General features: G+C 34.2%; 1 long non-coding RNA gene across 2 annotated transcripts; it reads left to right on the forward strand.

The window, feature by feature from the left end:
- The first annotated feature begins 7,299 nt into the window (after positions 1-7,299).
- On the forward strand, positions 7,300-10,013 carry LOC147558157 (uncharacterized). Of its 2 annotated transcripts, none has more exons than XR_015235447.1 (4): positions 7,300-7,802; positions 8,879-9,097; positions 9,178-9,579; positions 9,754-10,013. It is a non-coding gene; the product is annotated as an uncharacterized LOC147558157 (long non-coding RNA). The 2 variants fall into 2 exon arrangements; XR_015235446.1 differs by having other exon boundaries at positions 9,181-9,579.
- Positions 10,014-10,352: the final 339 nt, after the last annotated feature.

Below are 10,352 nucleotides of genomic sequence, written 5' to 3' on the forward strand. Positions count from 1 at the left end.
ACCAACGTGTCCCTCCTAGGCTGGGGATTTTTGAGGGTCCCCAAACATCAGAATGAATTACCATAAAAGGAAGAGGACTTTTATTCAAAACCAAAGGGTATGAAGTGCGATGACTTTTCGCAAGTTCACACACATCACATTTAAAAGAAGAATCATCTAAATTTGTAAATAAATTAGGAAATAACTTTCTTAAATAACCAAATGAGGCATGACCGAGTCGTCGATGCCATAGCTTTATTTCAGTTAGTCTCTTATGGGAATTAGTGGTCTCAACAGCCAATGCATGTTGTAGTCGATTAGAATGCTCTGACTCCAAATCCAAATAGTAGAGCTTCCCCTTCTTAACACCATAACCAATCGTCTGTCGAGTCTGAATATCCTTAAACACACAATGATTAGGCCAAAAAATAACAATACGTGATAAAGTAGAAGTAATTTGAGAGACAGACAATAAATTGTAATCTAAAGAAGGAACAACTAAGATAGAATCAAGATGTAAAGTATTAGTCTTTTTTTTTTGTTGAAAGGGACAATTACAAGCACCGGACTAGACATTAAGATCGATCAACAAGTTCTCCTTCGACTGCCAAGTACAACTGACCCCTCGAGTTCTTGCCCACTTTGCTAGAGCGTCCGCAAGCTTATTGGTTTGGCGTGGGCAGTGTTGGAATTGAATGTTGTCGAAGTGGCGGAAGCACTCTTTGATATTCTTCATGTGATTGGTTGATTGCCAGTTGAGAGAGTGCTTTTCATCTTTAAGGTGTTGGATGAGATTGTTGTTGTCACTCATGATGAGAATGTGTTGGAGCTGGAGATCAGTCGCCCATTGAATTGCGTTCAGGATCGCTAAGCATTCACTCAAGATGTAAAGTATTAGTCAGAAGGGATGATCCTTCCCCAAGTATTGAGGTGGTATGCCCATTGGCTGTGGAGACAGATTTTTGCGAGGAAGATCGAAAGTTTGTGACTTGTCCGACATCAAATGTCATATGATCAGTTGCTCCGGAATCAATTATCCAGGCATTATTAGAAACATGTGAAGAGGTGTTTAAAACCGTACCTTCAGTTGTAGTAGTGGTGATTAATGCGGAAGACGTTGAAGGTGTATGATCCTGTTTTGTTTGAGCAATAGTAGCAGTAGAAGGCCTTTTGGCGTTCCGATGCTTTGTAGGATCCCACCAGTCAGGATAGCCTATAAGTTCAAAACAACGATTCTTCAAATGCCCTGTTTGATGACAATGAGTACATTTTAAGTTAGATTTTTCAGAATTATGAGAATTTTTGTAGTTGACGGATTTTGACCGATCTTGAGATGATTGTGGTGGTCGATGTTGTGAAAGCATAACAGAAGCATCAGAAATGTCACTATCTATATTTAGAGTTGTAGCTCGAACCGATTCACGACGAACTAATGAATAACATGCCTCCAAGCTCAGAGGAGGATCATGTCGTAGAATTTCACGGCGAAGCTGATCTAAGCTTTTATCTAGTCCTGCAAGAAAAATATGAACCGGATCCGTTCAATGGATTTGTGGTATATTGTCACATCATCTGGATCTTTCATGACCACTTTATCACGGTGATCCAGTTCTCTAAAGATTTCTGTGAGTTCGCCATAATAGATAGAGAGAGATCTAGACCCTTGTTTAGCAGAGAATGCCTGTTGATGAAGTGAATAGACCCGTATTTCATCATTACCATCAAAAAATACAGTAGAGAGGGTTTTCCAAATTTCTCGCGCAGTAGGTATACGAAGGTAACGTTTCATGATATCAGGAGACATAGACATCAAAAGCCAGCGTTTCACTTTTTGATTTTCAGCATACCACTTATCATAACCTTTATCAGATTCAGTAGGTTGTGTAGTGGTACCTATGATGTAAGCCAATTTTTCTCGTTTAGCAATATGCATTTTCATTAGTTGTGACCAGATATCATAATTTGTTTCAGTAAGTATAACACCAATATTAAAAGCACCTTCTGACTGAATAACAACTGGGATATGGGAGTAACTCATTTTTTTTTTCTTATACTTTTTTTTTTCTCCCTTTTTTTTTCATTTTCTTTCTCTTATATATGGTGGATATACTTATTAAATCAAGGGTAGAAAGAGAAAAAAAAAAAAATTACTAAAGAAAATATAATCGAGAAAGAAAAAAAAAAACTATTGGTTGAACTCTAAAGATGGTAAGGCATAACTCTGCAACAAGTTGAACAATATCTTCTGAGGTCCTTTTGTATCTTCTTCTTTATGTCTCCTTTTTTTTTTGAAGCTCTTTGAAGGGATTTGATTGATATTATGGTCTTCGAAAGAAAGAAAAGAATCTGGTTTTGGTTTTGATATAGAAAAGGGTTAGGATTTGAGTTTTTTTTTCTTTTCTTTGAATAATACTATGGAACTATGATTTGGAGGGTTTTTTTCCCTTCTTTTTTTCTCATAGTAAACTTGGCTCGGATACCATGTTTGAACACCAATGAAAGAAGGAAGAGAAAAAAAGAAGAGAAGAAATTTGTTTCTGTATATTATTTCTATTGAGACATTACACTTCTTATATAGGATAGTTATATCCTTATTGAGAAAAATATATCTAGTAACAAATAATGTGGTAATATATTGGTGATTTGTGAGCAAGGATATCAAGAATATATGGTAATAAAAAATATACGGTAATTAATCCATTACCATATATTCTTGATTTTAGTAACAAATGTCAACAATGAGACAGTGTAAAGCTCATCTGACAGTGATTATGAAACAGTTATAACAAAAGATCCCACTTTATGGTGGGATTCTCGGATAGATGGAGTTTTAAGATCTGAATCTGGCCTGGTTGCCCATAACAACGTATGAGCAACTCCGTCTGCTTAGAAAAAACGTATTGATATTGAATGGGGTTATGCTGTCCTAGATGAAGGAGATTTAATCCAAAACCCGTATGCAGATGTTACTAATTCAAAGCAAACTGTCAGAAATTCAAAGCAAACTGTCAGAAATTCAAAGCAAGTTGTCAGAAATTCGATTATTATTTGACTTATTAATTTTTGGAACCTTGGGAGTTTACCAGTGTTTGAAGTGGAGTTCTCTATTCCTATATCAGTTTGTGACTTTATGCAAATGACACTCCATTGCAAGTATCTACAACTTATAGATGTGCAGTTGTCTTACGAGATCTGATCATGCTTTATCTCCTGCAGCGTATGAAAGCTGACATGAATGTTCATCTAACAAAGAAGACAAAGCATGTTCTCTCTTGCAGCTTAACCCCAGAGCAGCGAACTATATGCAGAGCATTTCGGGCAAGTTCGGAGGTGGAACAAATCTGCGACGGGAGTAGAAACTCATTTTATGGGATTGATGTAATGCTTAAGCACAACCATCCTGATTTGTTGGAAGGAGACACCATAAGAAGTGAAGCAGGATGTTTGGTTAGTCACAACCCAATTAAGAGGCATCTTGTAAAGTCGCGACTAACTTTGTAAATACTCAATTTGGGTTCTTTTTTGAGACAAGTTTTTTGGACAACATTTAGTTAAGAAAAAAGTCAAGTCTAGTCGGTCATGAGTCATGAGAGCATAGTAACTAGGAAGTTCGTTGGAGCGTATAAAATTTGTAGTGCGACATGATTGTCTTCAAGAAAGAGAGACCACTTGCCTTTTTTTTTGTTAAAAGAAGAGACCACTTGCCTCGATCAAATAAGATAATTTTTTGCTTTCATATTTCTATAATTCTCTTTAGTGTAATGTTATTTATTTGTCAAGAATCGAATCCGCGAATCCGGATATAACATTACTTCTATTCTTTCTTACATAAATAAAATCTGATGGTTGGAGCAGTAATATAAGGGTGAATGACCAAAAGCCAATGAAAAGAACAACAAAGTTAAAACTCCACTCCAACCCCATAGGTATTCGAGAGTTTTCTTTTGTTTTTCTTTCTCTCTCTCACTGTGTGCTATTATACTTACTATGCATAACCCCCCGCCCTACGGGCGAGAGATTTACGCAACCTAATTTTTTCTAGAAAATTTTAGTTAAGATTAATGAACAAGTAATAACCTAAATAGAAACAAAACTTTAAATTGCCCAACAATTAGATTTGTGATCATTAGTCTGACTAATATTCGTGTAAATTTATGAAAATAGTTTTCCTTTGCAGAAGAGTTTCAAAAATCCATATAAAAACGCCATTCAATGAGGAAAGAAAAGAAGTTTTAAGAGAAGCCAACCCGAACATTTGCTAGAATCTTCACCATTATGTCGATGTTCTTTCAAAATTTTCAAAATTTTGAGATAACATTCTTGCGAATGTCATATACTTGTGAAGATATTTGATTGTTGTTGTTTGATCTAAATAAAAGGATCATGCTTGTGATTGAGTTCATAGTAGTTAAGGGATATGGATATGAATATGAATCTTGAAGTTATTAATAAAATTTTATATTAGTATTACGTTTATCTTTGGCTGGCCTAGAGAAGGACTTAGGTTCTTATCAATTGGTATCAGAGTAGACGCTCCTATCATTCACTTTCGCATTACTTTTGTCTCGTTAGAAAACCTCGTTTATAATACAAACTCGGGAAAAAAAAGAATGGAGAAGCAATTATGTGAATTGGCGGAGAAGATGACTGTAAATTAATCATTATTGATTGAGAAGATTAGTCGATTGGCCGAAACAGAGAGATTGGGTCTGAAAGAGGTGATCGTTTTAAAGGTGAAAGTTTATATTTTACTCGGTTTGACGGATCAAATGTGGAAGGGTGGATTCTTCAAGCTAAAAAATATTTTGAGTTCTATAACATTGCACAAAACCAAAAGATTCAGTTTGCAATCAGTTACTTGGATGGAAAAGCATTACAATGGTGTCGATGGGCTAAAAGAGGTAACTATTTTCGTACATGGAAAGAGTGTTATAAAATTTGTCTTCGAATACACAAAGAAGATGAAAAGAAGAGGGATGGAGATTAGAGGCTTGAAACGTGTACTAGGTACACTTTCCTTAAAGCATTATTTGCCCCCTCTCACTCGAGATTACTTGAAGGGTACAAGGCAAATTGCTTCCCAAGATATGACAAGCCTTTGTGAAACTACACCAAGTAACTTGTGGAGATTTCACTAAAGGAGCATTAGAACATGATGAAGATGGCAAAGGTTTTCTGACATTGTTTCTACATGTTGGTTCATCATTCATCTAGTTTGTTTAGAGAAAACTTTATTTATAGAAAACAAAGAGACATTTTTCAAGTAGAAAATCTTTTCACAAAAAGAGATATCTCTCCATATAATTTATCAAAAGATATAACTATTAGACATAAATTTCAAATTCAAATATTATAAAAATTAATTTCTGATTTTATAAAATATATTACTTAATAACTTGTCCAAAATTCCAACAATCCCCCACTTGGACAATTATAATAAAACACCTTTGCCAAATATGATTATAGTAGTATTTATGCATAAAGTATGGTATCTTTCGATTTGAACCATACCTTAGTGTAAGTGAACAAAGTTTTATCGAAATCCTAGGTAGCTTGTAGCTTTGAACCAGTTATTCCTTGTGATAAAACCGGTTACACCACACACACAATACAGTTTGTTCTTTTGCTCCACACATTTCTCGCTTAGCACTTATATGGCCATGTGCTTCTTGGTTTCATGAACTCTCCTTAGATAAACTCTAAATCTAATGAGAGGCGGCACCACCTCTAAGTTCACATAGTTGAAGTTCTTCCAGTATCTTTGCTACTTTAGAGATACTTGTCTTTGACTGAACTTGATTAAGAGTTTTAAACTCAACCTCAGTCCGTAGCAACCAACACTTATCATCCTAGATAGGGTTAGATAATAATATTTTAAGTGTTGAAATAAGTCACTTATCATTGACTTGTTGTTACCCATTGAACCTAAAACTAGTCATTTCCTAGTGTTAGGTTGGGTTGCCATCAATGGTGACTTTTATGTAAAGAGTTTCAACCCCATCTCTCTAGATGTTAAAGTTTAAGCATATCTCTCGTCAGAGATTTGATAAACGATGTTTTACTAACATGTTAACATTGCTCTTGATATTAAATTGGCCATTCTAATGTCAAGTTTGTTACCACTTTGTTATGAATATTATCTCTTTAAAATATCATCTCATGAAACTAAATTACCCCCACTATTTGGGTAAGTAATTTCATTTTATGTAATCCTCATGGACTTAAAAATATAAATTCATTAACCCCCACTATTGAGAGAGTAACCATCACTGCCTTGTTGATGGTACTAGGCACCCCCACAATTTCAAGTTCCAACAATTGTCTGTATCTATCACAATTCCCTGTTCAATTTGTGACAAACATTGACTTTATAAAAGTAATCACCTTACTGTTTTGAATATCACTTTTTTTTTTTTTTTTTTTTTTTTGATGAAGGTTGAATATCACTTGATGTCTCCTTTTTTCATATCTCTTGTAGAGACTTTAGAGAACATCAATGACATCAGATTGATTACGTTAGTATCAAATTATTGCAACTTCGATAATGCAATCTCAACACGAGAAATCAATCTCATACAAAATATCATATAAAAAACAATTACCCCGGCCATTTAGAGTATGTATACTAATATGGCTTTATGTGATCCTCGTGGACTCACAAATGTCAATATAAATTAAAATAGTGCAAGAAACCCTCCGTGCACTTTCAAAATTATTACCACAAAACTTTTGTAAAGATCTACTAAATTATATCTCATACCTCTGGTTTTGCAGAGACATAAACTAGACCAAAGCCCATGTTCAATCTCAGTAAAAGTAAACAAAAACAAGAGATCTCATTCAACTGCAATCAGATCTCAAGTGAAATCTCTCACAGTATAAGTCAGCCCAAACAATACTTTAGAACCCTGGTTATTCATTTCTAATGATCTTCGAGAGTTCCTTTATTGTCGAGTCCATGAAAACGTTTGTCCAGTACCTTCATGATCCCTCAGGCAAATTGAATTAAAATTCAGCAAGAATCAACAAACGAAGTTGAACAGGCATCTATTACTAGTTCACCACGTGCCCCAATTGAACATGCACACTTAACATCTATTAAGCCCTCCCTGTTATGATTAGCATGTGACAATGCTGATTCACTCTAAACTTGAATGGATAAGCATAAAACTCCAACACAATCGATTGACCAACAGTTCCTTTCAATTTAACGTAAGGCCATTGACTGATTTGGTATTTTAATCTATCCATTCTTTGTCTTTCTCTACTAGGTGCTTTGTAAAACAAAATTTCAAAAAATCCACGACCAAACCTCTCATCAGGTTGATTTAGCCCCACATGAAATGTAACTTCCAAACATCTCATACACAAACCATTCAAATCTATTATATTAAAACAGCTCAGTCGGTTATCCAGGGGATAAGTCTGACCGTCCATTCTTTGAGCAGATTTTGAATCCGACCGGTGAAAATATTCCAAAATCTATACAATGTAAATGTTTTAGTAATTGAGTACCCTAGCTGAGGTTATATTAGTCATCTAACAATCAATTTATTTTTCCTTCCCACGTTCTATCCTTCCAAATTCCAACTTCGACTTCGGCTCTTTCCCTCCAAGGCTCTAACCGACCACTACTTCATTTTTCTCTCTCTCTCCCTCTCTCTCAAAATTAAGTTAAGCCCCACTCCAAAATTCAGTTTCTATGCATCCCTCGCTCTATCTCCCTCTCTTTGATTCAAAATCAGTTTTGCTTCTTATTGGCAAAACTGAATTCTCTCTCAAAATCAAGTTGTAGTAGAGGTGTTTGAAGAAATGCCTCTGAGGTTAGTTTAAAAAAATAAATCAGTCATTTTCAGCAGAATGTTTTAGTTTTTAATTTTGTAGTTTCACATTAATAAGGTGTTCAATTTTGTAGTTTCACATTAATAAGGTGTTCAGTTTTAATTCCTTAGAAAATTCCCCCTGTATTGTGACAGGAATTTAATTTCTCTTTATTTAATCTTTGTTGAATTTTATTTTGTTAGTTTCATCTAATTTTGTTAGTTTGAGTTTTCAGTTTTGAAGTCTCCTTTTCTTCTTCTTCTTCCAGGTAAATGTTGTCTCATAATCTAATGGTTTATGCATCTTAATACTTTTGTTACCAGTGTTTAAAAAACAATCTAATGGTTAGTGAATATAATATTGACCATGGCTACTAATGCAGTTGAAGAAAGGGTTCCTGGGTTTCTCTTAAAATCTTATTTTATGCATTCAAACATGGCACAATTTTATGGTTTGGTTGATATCCATCCAATGTGAATTAGAGGTTTTTAGCATACTTTATCTCCATTCAATCTGTATCAAGTTAGTTTTTATTTCTCACCTTTTAGTTGGACACAAATTGTATGAGTAAATGCTTCTTAGAGATTGTGAGTTAGAGGCTTGCAACCTCTCTCTCTCAAGAGTCTATCCAAGGTGAACTTTAGTTTTTAGTTCTCTCTGTCTCAGTTTCAGATTCTCTTTGTTTTAGTTTCACTTTGTTTTCTTTGCTTCTATTGATTTATTTTAGGCTAATCTTCTTTTCTCTTTGCAGGAAATAGTTTTTATTTTTGTTATCGTAATGGGTCATGTTGTACTGTTATTGTCTTCTTTACAGTCTACTTCTTTGATCTCCCAAAAATATTAAAATCTTAAATGACAAGAATGCAGTTTGGTTTTACAATTTTAAGGGATTGCCCTATTATTTGTAGTTTTTCACAATAGTTCTGTTTGTTAGGACTTGAGGTATACAATCTCTCTCTTTCTCTTTTGTCTTGGTGTTCTTATATGATTTTTTTTTCTTATAGTTTGATAATCTATCTTTCAATATCTATGTCTTGCCAATTATATTTCTCTTATGAATGTTTTTCTTTTGTTACAGGTTAGAACGACTCACTTTTATGCAAAGCAAAATTGATCAACTATTACTTTGACTCTCTCGCAGAACAGTTTTGGGCAACTTCTTAAATTCAGTTTCTATCTAACCGGTTCTCCCTCTCTTTATGAATCTCTCTCTTTCTCATTCAACTTTAGTTTTGCTCTTTATCCATCTACCTTCATCGACATTCAATATCTATCGACAAATTCAGTTTTGATTACAGTAAGTAATATCCAAAACTCTTCCTCTCCTTCTCCGTGGTTGTTTGATTTTGACTTCGACTTTGATTATCTTCTAAACAGCAGGGAGGTATTGTAGAAAGGCTTGAAGTTCGTGTCTCTCTCCATCTATCCGATTCTCTCAAAACAGTTCTAAGTAGTTACTCCTGAAATCAGTTTTGATATTGATATCCCTCTAGCTCCATCGAAATCTTCTTTTCCTCTTTCGTGGTTGTTTGATTTGGATCAGGGAAGTATGGTAGAAATGCTTCAAGTTATGTGATTACTTTTGTGTTGGCTTGAAGTATTGTGGAGTTTTCCACTTTTTTATTTCTTTTCCTTTTTAGTACTGTGATTACTTTTATGTGGGGTTCTCTTTTGTGAAAGCTTTGATCTTCTATATTGCAGGGAGGTATGCTTGGAGTTTTTGGAAGTTTGGTCAAGAAGTGTTTCTAATTGTCAAAGTTCAAATACACTAAACATTCAGTTTGTTTCTCTTTTTCCCTTCTTCTACCCCTTCCCTCTACTTTTAAGGGAATGAATTTCTTTCGGCAAATCAATTTGTTTTTTAACTCTTTGAAGTCTTTTAAGTTGTGTTCGTGGTGTTTGAATAAGCGCCTGACTGAATTTCTAATTCTTTTGTTATATTTTTTTTTGCAGAGAAAAAAAATGAAAACAACTACTACGTCGAGGCTATGGAGATTCTGTAACCATTTAGATAGAAGATATTATGTTGATGTAAGGCAATTTCTTTGCGCTCTTTGTTTTGATTTGTGTTTTTTTTCCTTTCATCTTCTTGGGTTGTGGATGTGGGGCCAAATATATTATTTTTTATTTATTTTTGGTATCTTTTGCCTAACAAATGCAATGAATTCATTTTCTCAAGTTAATGTTATATACTAATTTGGCTGTGAACCAAATTTTGTTATGTTTTGTTGATCTCATTGGTTATTGTTATATGCTAAAACTTCAGTTGTGAATGTTGTTCACATCTTTCTCACGAGGTGTTTGAAGAAATGATCATCTGAATTGGTTAATATTATATGCTAATTAGAATTTGAACTATTTCATGTATTCACTTCTATTTTTCCTGTTGTGATATTTTGATACCTATAATATTTCGAACTATTTCATGTAGCAATGAGTAGTCAAAACATTTCAGTACTTAGCCATAAGTCACTATATTTCGATGAACTGTGTGTTTGTGAATGTACGAAAAGTCTCCCACATCGAAACTACCTTTAAATCCCGCTAAACAT

The sequence above is a fragment of the Eschscholzia californica genome, unplaced genomic scaffold (genome assembly GCF_041429995.1).
Source record: "Eschscholzia californica isolate CP2 unplaced genomic scaffold, dmEscCali1.0.p SCAF_2, whole genome shotgun sequence".
NCBI classification, from domain to species: domain Eukaryota; kingdom Viridiplantae; phylum Streptophyta; class Magnoliopsida; order Ranunculales; family Papaveraceae; genus Eschscholzia; species Eschscholzia californica.